The sequence below is a fragment of the Triplophysa rosa genome, linkage group LG24 (genome assembly GCF_024868665.1).
Source record: "Triplophysa rosa linkage group LG24, Trosa_1v2, whole genome shotgun sequence".
Classification (NCBI taxonomy): Eukaryota; Metazoa; Chordata; class Actinopteri; order Cypriniformes; family Nemacheilidae; genus Triplophysa; species Triplophysa rosa.
Genome location: NC_079913.1, coordinates 11,509,322 through 11,527,475, shown reverse-complemented (window position 1 = coordinate 11,527,475; position 18,154 = coordinate 11,509,322). Strand labels below are relative to the sequence as shown.

Here is an 18,154-nt window from a genome sequence, read left to right as displayed (position 1 = left end):
ATTTGAGCTCATATCGCCCACCCCTAGCGCACGTGCTTTAGTTCAGCCTCCACCCCAGCATCCCCCCCCCCGCATGCGCCGTATGCTTTCGAAAATAATCGTACAGTTGTATCTATCTTTTATAAATGTGATCAAACTAAATTCTCTTCGAAGATACGAAGTATGCAATACTACTCTATAGGTACTCAAGATTAATACGAGATTGGCAGAAACCGCGTGTGTTAGGGCCGCTTTAACAATCCAAAGGCTGCTTAAAATCACTAAAGAGCAATCCATCTAATGCACGCATAGTCGCACAGTTAATTTTCCACTGAATTTAAGAAAATGCATACTGTCTCAAAACCTCAACCGAGCTGTTACAATTTTACATTAACATTTCCAGTTGTGCCAAGTCCCTCTGCATTCTGACGGGTAGTCTGATTCTCAGATCTACATCCAATCTGAGCGTCGAAAGAGGAAAGATATGGCACCTACTCATACATACAGTGCAGTACCTTTGCTATTGTTTCTTATTGAGACTTTGCTTCTAACGCCTCTGCGGAAGCTCTCAGAAAACACGCTTGAGTGGGATGAAAGGTTCAAGATGAAGGTGGCTTTGTCTGCCCCGAACAAATGAAACTCTGGAAAAAGGCTCACTAACAGATGTCCGCCTGTGCGTTTCATATTAAGCATCATACGGGTCAATGTAAACGGCCACAAGAGAAAAGGATTAAGATAACCTACATCTGCAGACAGCATATCATGCAGTTCTGGAGAACATAAATGATTGCTTTAATCTCACTCAATCATTACGACTCGGTTCAATTTCTTTTTCAAAAATGTACTTTGGACTACCTTTAGTCAAGATTATCTAGTCTAGATTATATCCCACACTTTTTTATGAACTTCACCCTTCAGAAGATAATAAAACTATGTCATGGTCTAAAAAGAGCAACAGCGCTTTACACACTCACTAAAGCTCAAATAAAAACAGCAGAACGATAATTTGCTTCTTGAGGTTATTCGTCTGATGCTAACAGTGTCTAATCCAAGTGGAGGAGGCATTCTAACAGGCATCAGAGGAGTTTCTGATTTATTCATTAAAACAATTTAACATACAGTATCTATCTGCCAGTGACAGACACAGTTTTGTGTGATAATGCAGTCGAGTTGGCAGACAAACATGTACTAGAAGAAATTTCATGTTCAGTTTAATATTTAGTTGATGGCTTTTGTGTGTGTGTGTGTGTGTGTGTGTGTGTGTGTGTGCGTGCGTGCGTGCGTGCGTGCGTGCGTGCGTGCGTGCGTGCGTGCGTGTGATGATAGATCTTCCTTTTATTTACAAGTCTGTGTTATCTGTACATGCAAGCTTATATTAGTCATCTTTGTTAAACAGTAAAAGGTGGTTTGTTGGTTTTAGCTGGTCTCTTTGCGGCATAACTGACAAATGCCCAAAACTCATCCGGACCAGTTTATAAACGGTTGGGCAAGTAGTATTGGGAGACTTTTATTTTCATCTGCACTACTACTGTGCTGTTTTTTCTGTCTGAGCTTGACCTGATTCAAGAAAACAGAGAATCGCTGACTGTGCTGGGTTTTTGCTTGGTTCAGCATCCCACCCTCAAAAACTGAGATGCTATTACAGTATTAAAATGTGAATATTCTTCAAGATGTTTCAGTTGCATGAACTGACAGGAATGAAGAATGCACGTCACTGATAGTGTCCCTCTCGGATCATAACTCGTCATGTTGGTGGACTACCTTTTGTTGAACAGCTCGGGATTCCGGATCTTGGCATCTGTCATACACAAAGTGCTCCTGAGATGGTGACACTGTTGTCAAGACTTTCATTCTTGCTGCTGGTGACGACAGGGTAACCCATCTGAAGGGTGCAACAGTAAATGACCTCTGTGGTGTTGAAGTCCTTCTACTCCCTCTGCATGGCCTGTGACACAAAACATCAGACACCGGAACACGTCACACACGTATGACTTTCTTCATTTCACAGCGTAATGCATCTATACAGCTAGAAACCAGTAAACACTCTCCAAATCAGAACGGTTGTGTTCTTTCAGATTAAACAACTCTTAACAGAAAACCACAACTCAAACTCTAAGAGGTTTTGGCTCAAGCTGCTGTAAATGTCAGTCAAATCTTTCAGCTTTCATCTAGAGAGGCTGTGTGGTCATACTTACAAATGAATTTAGACTTCATACCTTTAACAGATTATTATACACATATTTAACCTGATCTGAGTTTTCTTTATCTTCCACACAGAGTTCAAAAGTCCAAAAAAAAGAGTAAATAAAAACTCAGTCAGGAAGTTTAATTAAAAACTCACAGTAAGCATACTGTAAAAGTAATTAAACTACTGATCTCTTAAACCACCGTGTGGGAGCATCATCACGATCAGCTATTTCTAGTTGATCTAATATCTCTGTGTGGGAATGAAGCTTGTAAAGGAGCAGAATTAGATTTATAAGTCTGATTTCTTCACTGCAAGCTAAAGCATAAAACTGAATCTCACGGTTCATTAATGTGAACTGCTCGTAATGTTTCGTCCCTGAGGGAAATATATTCTACACACCGTTCCTCTTTATTCTTCAAATGCTACTATAAATGACTCGGCACAGTCGGCCACTTGCAGTTTTATGTGTAAATTGTTTTCAAAGGCTCTCTGTAGGTATAAAAACATTTGAAAGCATTATTGATTTATTTGTTTATGGAATGTCATCCAGTTTTTGGCTCGAATTGATTCATTCATATTGGAAAATGTTATAAGGATGCTAGTTGACTGGAAGTCATCAGAAACGTTCATACACCAAAATCCTTTTCGCTTATAAGGTAAAACTAAATCTGTCGGAATCAGACAGCAGTCAGTTTTCATTTGCAGTACTACCTATGACAGTACATTTGGTAGATTTCCACATTGCTGTGAGTAGGTGTTGTCAATCAGCATAAGTTCACGGTGTATATGAGCTGTTATATAATGACCTCTGATTTATTCTGTATGCGGTGGATGAATCTGCCTGCAGGAGATGTACTGGCTATGTTTAAGTAGGTTGTATGCACACAATTTCACTTTCTGATCAGTGCTTACTGACCCCAGTCATGATCCATTCTCACATCCAAAAATCTAAGACCAGAAGATTTTACAAGGAATGTGTAAAATCTTACCTCAGAATTTGTTCCACTAGTCATCTCTCGCTGCGTTCCCGTACATGTGCGTCACCAAGTAATCCTGTAAACAGACAGAGACGCAAATCAACAAAAGACACAAATTTACCCATTTAATTCAGGTTTCCATCCTTTTCATGTATGAATTCTATATTTATATATCATGATGTTTTTATGCTACATGCCATGAACAATTTAAGCATAACCACCATGGCAAACATTTCACGTCAGAGTGAATAATAATGCTATGTTGCATTATATTTCATATATTCTAAGCAGCCAATTGTGCACAGAAATGTGGGTGTCCTGTAACGTAACGTTGGAATTGTGGATTGTTTAGTGAGGTGTTGTGTTTATTTGTTCTTCCTATTAATCGGAGAAAGATGACGTTTCCGTAAGACAGAAGTGAGACAGAAGCAGCTAAACACAGAACAGTCAAACTAGAGATCAAAAGATGAAGAAGAAGATGAAGAAATGGATGTCACACACACGGATCTCGTCCTTCAGTTTGTTGGGAAACTGGAAGTAGGGGTATCTGGCTGTTTCATCTGTGTTCAGAACAAATTATTGGCCCACACCGCTAGGATCTCTCGGGCTATTGGAAACTCACTGCACATTGGCAAATAGGATTATGGTCTAAATCCATGAAGGAAGCATTCCCACTATTCTGTTGAACTATTCTCATAAAAATCTGGCATTTACCAATAAATGCCTTAATAGACACCATCATAATCACATCGTGAGACAGAGAAAGAGAGAGAAAGTGATGACTAATGGTAGTCTGGGTGTCGACTACAGCGTGACTGCTGGTTAAGAGCTGTCTGTCTGTTAGCTTTAATTATGCAGAGACACGGAGGAGAAAAGAAGCTACACAGAGAACAAGAGAGACCTGCACCTAAACAGAGAAAAACAGACAGCAAAAAGGAAGAACCGTTATGTTGCATTTCTCCTTCCAAATATATACTTTGAATTTAGAGTAAATACGCCATCAAGTGTATGATAACTATTGGGAAACTATTGTTAATGTAACTTTTTTCTTACATTTACTAATAAAAGTTGAAGGCAAACCCACAAATTGCCGCATTACTAAACAACGGCAGGTTAAAAGAATAGATGACGGAGTGGACAACCAACAGGGTTGACACACTAAAGTTAAATTTGCCATTACATGGTTTGGAAATGGCAGCAAACATACTTCCCAAAATATATTGATGATGACTTTTTTAATATACGGTAAATAGCATTTTTAGATGACATTCATTTCTCTACTGTGCTTGACCATGACTGCTTAAATCATTAAACTAATAAAAACATACATTATAAAGCAGAGCTTCATACTGATGTTCCAGTGGTCTTTTGCTTCTTAAGGTGTAATGCACTTAATGCCATTGTATGTGGAATGTCATTACATGGGACAGATCATCATTTAAAAGACAATGCTCAATTCATGACATTATGGGGTGACCACCCAACTAAAATTTGGTGTCCAATCAATCTCAGCAAAAAAACTTGAATGTAAGATGATGTTATTTTATTAGCAGGTGTTTCATCATTGACAAAGATTGGGATTGTTTACGAAATTCAGATTTTGAAATGTTTTTCTGCCGCGGAAGGTCGATTCTTTCTCCTTCCATAATTTGGCTCTAACTTTATAATTATTACACACAAACTAATAGTTTGGGTTGCAAATGCAAAAATGTTAGGTGGAGTCTGGGGCCCTGCAGTATGTGTTTTAACGCATCAAACTAACGTTATTGGCCCTTAAGCAGCAGGTACAGAACTTTTAGCTTTCACCAAGAAACCAAATTAAACCATTGTACATTTTATGCCACGATCCTTTTAAGATAATTATAAAGCAGAATTTGTCAGCTATACATAGAGCAGGGGTCGGCAAGTAAGTTTGGCATCGGGCCAAAAAAACAAATTCGCCGCTAGATAGTGGTCCGGACCATAGTCAAAGGATAATTTAAGAAATTCATTGATGAAAAAATGCAACTAGAATAGCCTACTTTTAAAAATATAGTTATTATATAATTATATATAATTAGACGTAATAGCGCTGGGGGGTACGCTATTACGTCGTGTAATGTTAACATTTAAGCTAGCTATATGGTGAGAGAAAATGGCACTATCCAGACTTAAACTGAGACACTTATTCAAGAAGTTTATTATAAACTGAAAACAATTAGGCTTACTAGACACATTTTATGTCAGAGCGGGATCTGAGCGGGATTTGGTTTACCGGTGAGCGTAATATGAGCGGAGCGTTTGCTTGGTCCGTGAGCGACTGAGCGAAGCGCAGTCATTGAGCGAAATATTAATAGTAGGCTGAAAAAGTGCAGTTATGTTTCAGTCCAACATTCTGTGACATTACAGCCAATATTTTTAGTGCCTAAAGAGTAACTGTATGATAACTGATTCTGAAACTGATATATTTGATTTTCGTTACTTTATTTCCGTGAACATATACAGCTGCCATAGTACAACATTCAAAATAAACGCACAAAAGATGAAATGCAGTATGAACACCTTTATTATTACTGGGGTTAATAAAAGAAACAGGCTCTAAAGAAAAATAGACCAAAACAAGGAGAAATGCCATCTTAAAACGTCAAACCTCAATCGTTACAGCATTTTAGAATGTACTTTTAGAAACTTGGACAAAATAGCTGCGTCTTCGAAGGCTGCATGCGTCCTCCGGAGATCACATTTGTCATCGAGGTTTATTCAGGTTTTATTTCAGAAAAGCAACAGTTACATTGGGTAAGTGACACAATGTCTTCTTAAGAGAAATAAATATAAATGTTATAATGTTTTTTTAACTGAAATGAGCCTGTATCAAACCTCTTGTGGCCCCGCGCACCTCCGCAAACGGACGAGGCGTTTGTAGTTGACGCGCATGCCGTTGTGCTATTATTCAGGCTTCAGGCTCATGCGGTGTACATGGGACAATAATCCAGCAGCAAAAAACTAAATCACCAAGAGGGCTGAGCGAGCGACTCTGAGATTGAGCGAGTGGAGCGGAATTTTCAGAAAGGCGCTCTCCGCTCCGTGATAATATTAACGCGCCGCTCCCCGCTACGCTTTGCTCACATGCTCTGCTAGCGCGGGCCAGATATTATTGTCGGTCGCCTGTTGCCGACCCCAGACATAGAGCCTCATATGCGCATTCATGCATCTGTGTGACCATAAAGAAATAAGTGAATGAATACTAAATAAAGAGAGAAAGATGACAATTACTGATTTACATTGAGGCCGTCCCATGACGTTAACCAGCATACGGATCAGAGCAGCTCTCTACAGACACACAGTAAACATACAGTACATTCAATAAAAGAAACTGTGCAAGACTGTGACTAACAGAGTTCATAACACAAAGAAATAACAAAACACAACAATAAAATGGAGGGGCTCCATCTTGTTCATTTATAAACTGTGGATAAATTTAAGAATGCTATCAAACTATCAGGTTTTTTAAACAAGTTGATTCTTAGAATTATTTTTACACTTACAGTATATCCTCAAAGCCAGTATGAAAGATTGTTCACAAGCTTTGTCATCTTGATTAACAATCCCATTTAAGACATTAATCCAACAGAGCATCATATTTTAATCCAGGGGATTTGGGCTCAAACAAACACCATACTGAACATAATCCAGACACAGCTTTATGTCAATATAATAAAACAATCTGACTGTAGAACTCCAAATGTGCATGCCATTGGAAAGATAGCTTGAGCACTCTACTACAGTCCCTCCAATAATCAGGTTCCATAGATCAACAATGACCAATCACTGTAAGGTCAGAGTTCTGGACAGTAGCCTTGAAGCCAGGCCTGGTGTGGTACCCAGCTTCTATGGTGTGTTTCTATGGTAACCAGATGTGAGGATGACATGATGGTGAGAAAACCAACAGCCCAGAAGTAATAATACAGCCAGGTGAATAGACCATTTTAAAGGCCGCTTAAAGCTTTGGCAAATCGTAGTGAATTGGTTATAGATATGAGCAGCTGCTGATAGTGTATCCACCACAGCTCTGATCCAATCTAAAGATCCAATCACTCTGTGAAATGATGTTTCTAAATGATGTTCTGTGCTTGGCTAATGTCTTCTTGGAGCAGAAAGTATGAAATACTGTGAAAGGACAGAACTGGAAGAGCTCTATGAACATACACCCATCGGAGTGGCAGACTGAAAATGTACCCATTTGGCATTTTTGTTGCTTGGCAGTTTTCCTTTCAGATCCCGGCTGTGGATTACTGGTGCCACCAGCAGGCGGTCAGAACAGCTACAAACTAGCCTGAACCAGCTAAGATAGTCTTCCCAGCATGATATGTAGCAAAAAATAAAAATGTAATTCTCTATAAAATGGTAGAAAAGAAAGAAATGGCTAAAATGGTACATTGACAGTCATTTAGCTTTAAGTCTGTCCTTAGCACACACAGCCTCAAGCGTACACTGCCCTCTTTTCACAAGGACACTTCAGTCACGACCACCAGCCCAAAATAACCTGTGAACCAGCTCACAGTAAATTACAAACAACAACTCAAGCATGACTTCTAGTTCATAAATATGACCATTATTGACAGCAAACCTCACAAAACTGCATTGTTTGTTTACTTGATACTCTTCGTGCTTTTTTCACTTCTATAACCCTGTTGAAAAAAACAGCATATGCTGGGTTAGGTATGTTTTGATGCCGGTTGGACCATCTTAAACCAGCCGAGGACCAGCACATGGCCATCTTAAACCAGCACATGACCAGCTTAAACCAGCACAAACCAGCATCAAAACATACCAAACCAGCATATGCTGGTTTTTTCAACAGGGCAGGAGAGCTTTGTGTCACCCATCAAAACAGATGCACTGTCACACAAATCAGATTAGCATTATGCTAACTGCTGTAGACAGAGAACTGTTTATCCTAAAATCATTTCATAACAGACCAGTAAAATGGATGTTATTATAAATGTATGAGTATACGGAGCAGTTAAAACAGAAACAATATTACCATATTTGGTAAATATGGTACGCTAATTAATTTAGAAATAGAGTAACCACATATCAACAACTAGTGAAGAGATGTGTAGATAGACACTCTGTGTAGTGGGATATTGCATCATTGTTTATAAAGAAAACATACGAGTGAAGCCAGAGCTTCTCCTCTCATGAAAGATTAATAACGTTTAGATGAGGTGACTGATGGGGTCATGGAAGGTGTTGAACTTTAACCTGGTGTTGATAAAGCTGGTGATGATGTTAGCTATATGTATGTCATTGAAGGCATTAGATCTTATTTAACCGTTTTGAAATTATTTAACCGTTTTTAATAGAATTGTTATTTTTAGAGGTTCTACAGTTTTTATTGTGACACAGATGTAAAAATTCAATGATTTCGCTCATGCCCTGATAGTCACATGCTGAACACGCCAACATTTTCGGAATGCATTATTATCATCATGCTTAGATCCATTTGTAGCACTGTAAGTTTAGTTATGAAGTCAGGAATTGCTTCGATGAATAATATGGAAACTGACATGTCAAAAGACTTTTTACACAAATGCCTGTAAAATTACATTTAAATGTCTTTTTCTGACATTTAGGTAGGAAGTTCAGATGAGGTTTGTCTGCTGCATAGTGTTTGTGTCTGTGGGCTAAAGACCTTTTCCTCAGCTGGAAAACATCAGAATATGAAAGTGGCTCTGTAGATGCGCTCACGTGTTAGATAGCACAAGGAATGTGAGAAATGTGATTGTGACAAGATACCGGAAAAAAAAACCTTAATTAGAGGTTATTAAGAATATATAAGTCAGTCTTTCCTGTTTTTGCCATTGTTGGACCTCATCCCACAATCCCCACAATTCTGCAATGCGCTTTTTTAAAAATGCAAAAACATGTTTTATGTGAATGGCCACTTAGGTGCCTAATAAGAATGCAGAAAGCAAAGCATCTCAATATGTTTTTAAATAGCTTATCACACTACTTGCTTGTGATAAATAAGTGTAATTTTGTTCTTTTGATATTTCTAAATCTGAACAAAATGAAAGTGAACTACAATACTTGTTGTGGACACGGTTGAAAATAGTTTTGATAGAAGAACAGTGATAATTGTAACTGAAAACATAAACATGTTAGACAGACACAACAGCAGTCTAACTGCCGTCGATTAGCAGTCTAATCGCTCTGTGGCCTAGTCCACACATACACGGGTATTTTTATAAACCGAGTTTTTCCTTCCTTGTTTTAATAAACCCCGCATCCACACGAAAACGCAAAAACACGCTATAAAGCGCTGTCAAAAGCATGCCAAACCAACAGGTGGCGATATAACCCTAACCATGAAGCCATGCTGGCCAATCAGAAGCCTGGAATCTGATGTCAACCAAAGGAGATAGCGGCACGCATTCCGACGTCATACGCCAAATCTCCGGTTTCACATTCTACACGAAACCGGTGTTTCTAAAAATCTTCACCCTGGCAGTTTTCAAAAAAGTTCGTATTCAGTGACCGAGTACTGCAAAGATGAAAATTCTTTCATCATTTATTCAAACTCATGTCACTTTCGTTCTTCTGCAGAACACAAAAGAAAATATTTCAAAAAATGTTGAGAACCAAACATCAGTGGCCCCAACTGAAACAACATCACTTAAACATATCTTAAAATATCTGTCATATACAGGTTTTGAACAACATGAGAGTGATTAAATGATGACGGAGATTTAGACTTAATAAGCCTATTATGATTTATTATGAACTCATCTGATAATACATTTACTGCTAAAAAATATATATTTTCCTTTCATAACAGCTGTATACAATCGAGCTATACTGAGACGGTTCTGAGGTGTACTGTTGAACATTCATGTATACAGTATCTGGAGGTCTGTCATTTATCCTCTTCTGCCCCTCAAGGCTGTTTTAAGATGTGCGGTCCTGTGGCGACTCAATTTTTCTTGTTTCTCTCTCTCTCTCTAGACTGGATTGCTGTTCCATCCAAAAAAGTAAATGGCCCAACACCTTCAGAATCTATTAACTGGCCTGACATTAAAATCTTTATTAATTGCAGTGTTTACATTTCTAGCCAGCCAGCTGTTTTATTTTACTGAAACAATAACAGTATAAATCTCTGCGAAAGCCCAATATAGCCGAACAGAGGGACTACAAAGAACTTCTAAATGTGAAAAATGGCTCAGTACACCACACACTTGCTCAACAAAATTGACCTTTAAGTTTGTTTAATAGGTGCTAGCAAACAACAAAATGAGGTTTTTGAGACGTGCCTACGTAGCAGTGAATGTGTTCCAGGCACAGGATTGAAGAAATAAGTACTATAATACAACAAGGGTTGTTGACTGACGGAAATTCTTACCACAAAATACTTAATTTGGGGTTTACAACACTTCATACTTCATACACAAGTACCTCAGATGACGACGGTCTATTCACCATCTCAATATATTGCAAAGAAAACTGAAAAATATGTTTTTATTCTATTAAAAACAGATCTAATAGACTGACTTGGAAAGGACAGATCCGATGGTGATTTGACTCCAGCAGTGTTGATGATGGTCTGTAGGGACGACTGACAGAGAAACTGATCTGCTATTACACATTTACTTTCATCTGGTCTAGTTTCACCTCATATTCAAAGTCAACACGGCTCTACTGGATTACAGTACTGAGTAAACATTCATGAACGGATTAAATAGATTTGTGTCTGTTTTGTTATACATTTCCCACAGATCCCTCCTTTGACTTTCTAGATCATTTGTGTTTGCCATTCAACAGCATATTTGTGGTTAAAACTGTGGTTGCAAAGTCTGTGGCATCCAAAAGCGTTTCTGACCACAGTGAAATATTCTCGATTAGACATTTAAAACATAATGATTTGCTTTATGCTTCTCAATGAATCTTAGTGCCTTTTATTTATAGTAGTTCACCTTCGAAATGAAAATTCTGTGATCATTTACACACCCTCTTGTCATTTCAAACCTGCATGACTTTCTTGCTTTCGCAGAACACAAAAGAAGATATTTTGAAGAATGTTGTTAACATCCCCCCATTCACTTGCATTGGTTACAATAGAAGTGGGGCTGTGCTGTTCTGTTATTAACATTTTTGCAGAGGAAAGAAAGTCATACAGGTTTGAAATGACAAGAGGGTGAGTAAATGATGACAGAATTTTCATTTTGAAGATGAACTACTCCTTTAACATGTCAAATAAAGTGTGACAAAATAATGCGACAAGCTATACGAGAATTGCCCAATTTGCACTGAATATCATGTATTATAGGATGTCACTGCATACAGAGTCTCTGCCCTAATTAAAGCAGGTTTGTTGGCTAATTGGCATCACATTCACACTCCTGTCAAAAACTGAATTTTAACTCCACATGCACAGTGTAGAAACGCTTGTCACTGCTTTAAATGACTGAACTGTGGTCAGCATTCAGCATTTAAAAATCTTAATGGAATGTACTTTCACCTACTGGTAACATCCCGCTGGTATCCGCTCTCTAATGATGTCTGCTCTATGAGCTCTGACTGTCCATTCTGTTCATCCACAAATCACAGTTTACAGGAGGCTGCTGAAATGGAGAGAAGTCTTTAGAGGTGAAAGGCACTAACGGTGATCAAGTTCAGGTGTTCACTACAAATCACAGCAGAACGGAGGGACACACACATGTTTTATCAGCTCGCCACCTGTGAGAGAAAATCAGAAAGGAGAAAGGGCTCTGTGGAATTAGAATAAAAAGAGATCAGTGAGGCGTAGACATGGTAAACACAATATTTTTTATAAACAATTTTTTTTATAGAGGAAAATTAGGACAATTATTCTCAACAAGCCACTCAAATATGATGCATCATGACTGAAAAACGGGTAATAGTGATGTTTGCTTTATAAAAAGCTACTAGTAAACTCTCATTTGAAGTCAAGAGAACGAATCCAAAGCCTTTACCCTGAATCTTGGCATCACACTACACACACACACACTCACATCATTAGCACTCAGTGGGAGAAGTGACACAATCCGTTTTTACTGTAACCTCATCGTCGACCTTTGACTGAATGCCAGGTTGAATATTAGAGATAACAGGATGAAACAACAACAACAGCTGCAGCAGCAGGATAAAATATGCTTTATTTATTCAAGACAAACTCTATCATATTGATTGATCTCTGATCCCAGTTCACATTGAATCCTGCAGGATGTCAAGTGAGCTATTGGCCATGTAACCTACACAGTGTGAGCGTGTCAACAGCCATTAAATCTAATGTCTGCTGGAGCTTTTCCACTCAAGTGCTGTTCTCAGATCAGTTCCACCACTATAGAGACTCTCAAACCTACAATACTTCAGTACTGACAAACACTTGACTATAAGAGATGAGAACTAAAGAGAGAAGAGGAGACCTGCAACACATCCTTGTATGTAATTTTGTAATGGACACAAAGTAATATTTTGTGTTAATTGGTTGGTACATGTGAACGAAACACAACGAAGTGTTCATATGTTAGATGCTCCAAAGAATCGATAACATCGTCGGGCGTGCATTTAAAAATCTGTGATATACTATATCGGTGAGTATCTCTATTTGTAGAGCATAGACCTATTGTTACTCAAAACCTTGTTTTCAGAACACTTGGAATATATGGCACAAATTGGACAGAATATAAAGTAAATTTAAAGTTCGAGACGACAGACATCTGTACATCCACAATCATAAAAAACATTGTACCTAATTATCTGTTTTGGTTCTGAAGAACAAAGAAAGCCACTGAGATTTGATTGACACGTGTAAACAATGACTTCATTTTCATTTTTTGAGTAAATTACACATGTTCTGGCTCATTGCACAGCAGCTGGTCACTTATGTGTCTGTGTAACGTGTAAGTACTGATTACTTTACCCTTAAAGTTAATCTAATCTACCATTAAATCTAAATGTCCAGATGAATGTATGTGACCTGCATCGTGCTGTTATGGCTCAGTGCTGAATGAGATGATCTCTGTGGCCTGAAACACAAGCAGACTCATTTGGACAGAGGCAGCACAGTCAGCAGAGGATTTGCAGCACAATGAGACTGAAGCGAGTCCCTGAATACTGATCAGCTTTCATCTTCAACAGTCACACACACACACTGCTCTGAGATCAGCTGGAGGAGAGTTCACGATGCTTTGGTCTGAAAGGTCTCTCTGGACAGTGAAATGGTGGAGCTGGAAAGGGTGGGAAACTCGAGTTTGTTCCACAGATCCTTGCTGTGTGAACAACATGAATAATTATGTATTTAAAGAGAATGTGGATGTGTGGAAAAGATTTCTGGTTTGGCTAAAGGGTGATAATGGTAGAATTAAATGTTTTTTTCCCTGATTCTCTGATTGGCTGTGCCGGAAAACACAGGATACAGGATAACGGATGTTAGACATAATCGTTAATATTGTTGTCAATATGGATATTTCTCTTAAACAAACGCATAGATTCGCTTCAGAAGAACTTTGTTAAGACCACGGAGCCGTGTCCAGCAGTTCTTTGATTGATGAATGCACTTTTTGGAGCTTCAAAAAATTGCCCCCAATTCACTCCCATTCTACCGCTTGGAAGTAAAATGATGCATGGTATTATAACTCCGACTGCATTATCCTTCAAGAAGAAAGTCATATTCAGTCAGGATGCCTTGAGGGTGAGTAAAACATGGGGAAATTTTGGTTAGTTAGTGAAATATCCCTTTAACTTGACATAGAGATGAGTTCAGTTAAAAACAGATTGTGTTGTTTTTAACACAACCGTTTTCAGAGTGTATAGATAAAGTCAATCTCAGGTTGAAACAGAAGCCTGTTTTTCAACTCATGTATCCCAGAATCCCCTGACTGAAAAGCGATCTGGAGAGCTCTATTATTGTTGAGGAGAAGAGGGAAAACACAACAACACTTCAATCACAAACAAACTAGACACATGCACACACAATCAGAGGACAAGGGTTTGGTTTCTTCAGTGGTTTTGTCTTAGTTTAAAATGTGAGACAGAGACAACACTAGCATGTTGAACAAGAGTGTGTGTGTGTGTGCTTGTGAGAAAGACTGACCTGACCAAAAGCTTAGTAACTCAATAGTTGCTCTTCACAGAGAACAGACAGCAAGTCACGCAATTCTCAAAGACAAGAGCACTTGAAAAAGAGGATGAAGATACAAAAAATGAGTGAGAAAGAAGATGGAAATTGAAGTGGAGAGACGAAAACAGCACTCAAGAGAGAGAAAACATCAAGAGCGCTTGACAGAAACATGCAGACGTGGAAGAGACACAGAGGAACCAGACTGAGAAAGAAGAGAGATAAAAGCGAGACACACAGAAAAATGTGACGTTTCACAAATGGATGTTTAACACATGTAACTGTAAACAGAGAGAGTGATTTGCTTTCTTCGTTTGTGTTTTAGTTATAAGACACAGTTTGAGTGACAAGGGGACTATAAAATGAGTTGAAAATACAGATAAAACTATTATTGAAGCTGGTCAAATCATCTGTCCTCATTCTGCTGGATCTCTCTGCTGTGTTCAACACACTTAATCATCGGACCCTTAGGAACCCTATCATCCCTGGGGATCACAATAACTCCGTTACAGTTGTTTGAATCCTAAACTCTCAAGAGAATACTTTTGGGTTTCATGAAGGGGAAAGCTGTCCAAATCACATCACATAATCACAGGGGTTCCTCAAGGAACAGTGCTTGGACCACTATGAAGCTCATTGATGAGAGAGATCACTGCGGTGAGCTCAAGATGGGCACAAGAAAATCAAAACTCTAAAACGCCCTTGTGATCCTCAAACTCTTCTGCATGCCATGTGCTTCTGCTCATAGTGTCACTGATAACTGATTTAATTTCTTATAATAATTGACCTCATGTTGAGGCAGTTTTGTCTAGATTAAAACTACATACTCTTTATTCTTAGGATCAGCATCATTGTGATCAATTATTGATGTGTGAAATCAGTGGTTTGGAAACAAAGCACATGACCTAATTATTCATCGACGAGTTTAATTTGCAGTGCAGGAGCTGTCACGGCAAACAGATTTTTATGCAGTGAACTGTTTCTTAAGTGGTCTTCAATGTTATCAGCTCTGATGTGCAGCTACAGAGGTTAAACTCATGCCTGGACGGTCGAGTAACCGTATTCACTGTTCAGAATGTAATATTACCTACTAAACACTCCACAGCATTCAAAACAGAGGGTACTGTATGACATTAAACATCTCAAGATATGTTGTCACATAAGCCCTACATTGTGTAGGCATCTACATTAGAAATCATTTTTGGGAAGTAAATACATTTTTTTGCAGTTTTAGTTGAATTTGTTTAATATCTTACTCTATTTAAGTAAAATAATTCATCAAGACAAACATAAATGCGGCCCATTAAGGGGTTTATTCATGTTGATGAAGTGATGCCAAGATGAGAGGTGAGGTATCCGTGTTCTGTTTCTTTCATCAAACAGCAATTATGAGTTTTGTGCTTTCATAGCAACGAGTTATAGATAAGTAAAATAAAACAGACTGTATAGTCATGTCATATCTTCACAAAGGTTTCAACTGGTAATAGAAGCATTATAAAAGCATTAGTTTTATTCACACTACAGCAACAATTTGCAAGTAAACACTGTAGCAACAAAGTTCTTTTAGCATGCCACATGGCTCTCTGGGGATTATTTCAAGATTGATTCAATGAATAAAAACTCTCAGGAGCAAACACTGTCTAACACTGTTGTTAGTGTTGTACACAGTGTTAAATTGTGTTTGTGCTCATCTGTTATAGGCCTACTGTAAGTAAAACGAGTAATCAAAAAATAGACAACAGAATGCTTTGTACAATACAGATGTGTTTTTGTTGTGAACATTAAAAAAACGAACATTTTAAAACGTAACATTTAAAAACCTTTAAAATATCACTATTTATCATCAGATTACACAACCTATTTCATCTGTTTCTTCTTTATTCGTCTCGATTCAGGTCTCGTGCATCCCAGATCTGATCCATCACAAAAGCATCACTCATAACAGCCTTTGCAGCCTAAATATAAAAGCATATGTTCAACATAAATAACTGAAAGGTTTTTTTTACCAAGCTATTATTTACACTCTAAACCAGATTCAATGTTGGTTTCTATTACATATGAGTTTGAAAAAGAACACTAGACAGACTTGAAAAAACAAAACAAAAGATCAATTAATGAGACTAAATGACTTTTTTGGTTTACAACTGGAAAAGTCTAGTGAGTAACTGTGGTGGTACTACGATACAGTAATGGTTAGGGTTGGGAATCGTTTCAATTTTATCGATTCCGATTCCAATTCTGATTCTGCTTATCGATTTCGATTCTTATCGATTCCCAGTTTCGATTCCACAGTTGAAGTAAAACATTTAGATATCAACCTGTATGGTCATTTAGCCTGCTTATTGACTTGTTTGCTAAATATATATATTTATGAGCAGCGTTTTGTGTATATTTACACGTAGAAACACACCTTTTCTGATTTATTACAATTTGTATTATCGTAGTTGAACTTCATCATGGTTAAACTGCAGTTACTATAATGCAACTATGGTTAATTTGTGATTCCTGTGCTTTAATGCAAATTCTATAGCTAAACTATGCTTACTATAGTAAAAAATATCGATAATTTTCATAAGGGCTTTTATTGAGATACAGCAGATCATGCAACGCATGTACTTTTCTGAAAATATGCACACAGGAATTGATAAGAGGAATTCAAATTTTAATCTCAAGTATCCGATTCCTATTCCTTTCGATTCCGATTCCTAGCCTTTCGATTCCGATTCCAAATTGGAATTGATTTTCGATTCCCAACCCTAGTAATGGTATACACCAATGTTGACACTAAATGATTACAGTTTTCCCAGGTTTCTGTCAAGAATTCTCAACTACAGCAGACATGCTGCACGCTCAGAATCTATCAGCTAGTCATAGCTGGGGATCATGGGAACGACGCTCGCACTGGGAAAATATTATACAATAGTCCAAACCTATCTAACATCACAAGATGCTGGATATCACAGCCATGTTCCTCTGTGGTATTTCTTTCTGTATAATCTGGATTCCCTCAACCATCACTGATTCTTACTTTTTCATATTTTTAAAGGAAACATGAAAGTTCCTTCTTGCTGGTGTGAACCTCCATCTTTGGCTCAGTTCTGGTCTCAGTATCAGCAGGAGGAAACAGAGATGGTGGGCTGAATCAATAAGGGCAGGGCACGGTACATTTCAGCAAGGGAGACTGAAAGATGAAGAGACATGAGGTTTATGACATCGAAAAGAAAATTGAGACCTCGTTTTCAGCTGCACCCCCATCGACCCAACAGAGGTAAACACACGCTTTCATCATACCTCAACCAGACACACACAGCTGTGATTAAACACACTAAAGGTCACTGTGTTTTACTTCAATACAGCCACACCGCTGGTGCTAAAGCTTTGAAAGCGACACTGAACACAGAATAACTCACCGCAAGCAATTACAAATGAGAACAACGACAACACACATTTAATGTCCTGTTTTTAGCTCGCGAGAAACGCACGAGACTCTCAAACAGCACTATGGCTAACAATGTGATACTCTAATAAGGACAAAAACCCATAACATGATAGATAATGTAAAATATTTAATTATTACATCATATATGGTTATAATGGGAATCGTAGTGGTCTTAATTGAAACTATGACGGTTGCTACTGATATGTGATGTATTTTATGGTGGGGTGTTATCTGGCAGAATAATCCTATTGCAATCATGCCCAAAACACAATACAGAAATAAATTTTGGTTTTAATGGAAAAAGTAAGTGATTTATAATGGTATTTTGTAATGATTTCTATTGAGTTTCTATTGGTGTTTTTTAGCAGGGAAATATCGGTAGTAATAGTGTGATCTAATTAAATTACAATTGATCTGCACAATTGAGTGGTTCAGAAATGACGTATTTTTGT

At 38.0% G+C, this 18,154-nt stretch overlaps 1 protein-coding gene across 1 annotated transcript in view; it reads right to left on the bottom strand.

Annotated features, from left to right (window-relative positions):
* The window catches only part of LOC130547497 (uncharacterized), a 112,524-nt gene that overhangs the window by 47,365 nt on the left and 47,005 nt on the right, over nt 1–18,154 (bottom strand). The window contains exons 11-12 of the mRNA XM_057323460.1: nt 3,157–3,220; nt 1,741–1,924 (exon numbers count right to left, since the gene is read on the bottom strand). The gene's annotated coding sequence lies outside the window, so the exon portion shown is untranslated. The remainder of the gene's footprint in view (nt 1–1,740; nt 1,925–3,156; nt 3,221–18,154) is intronic.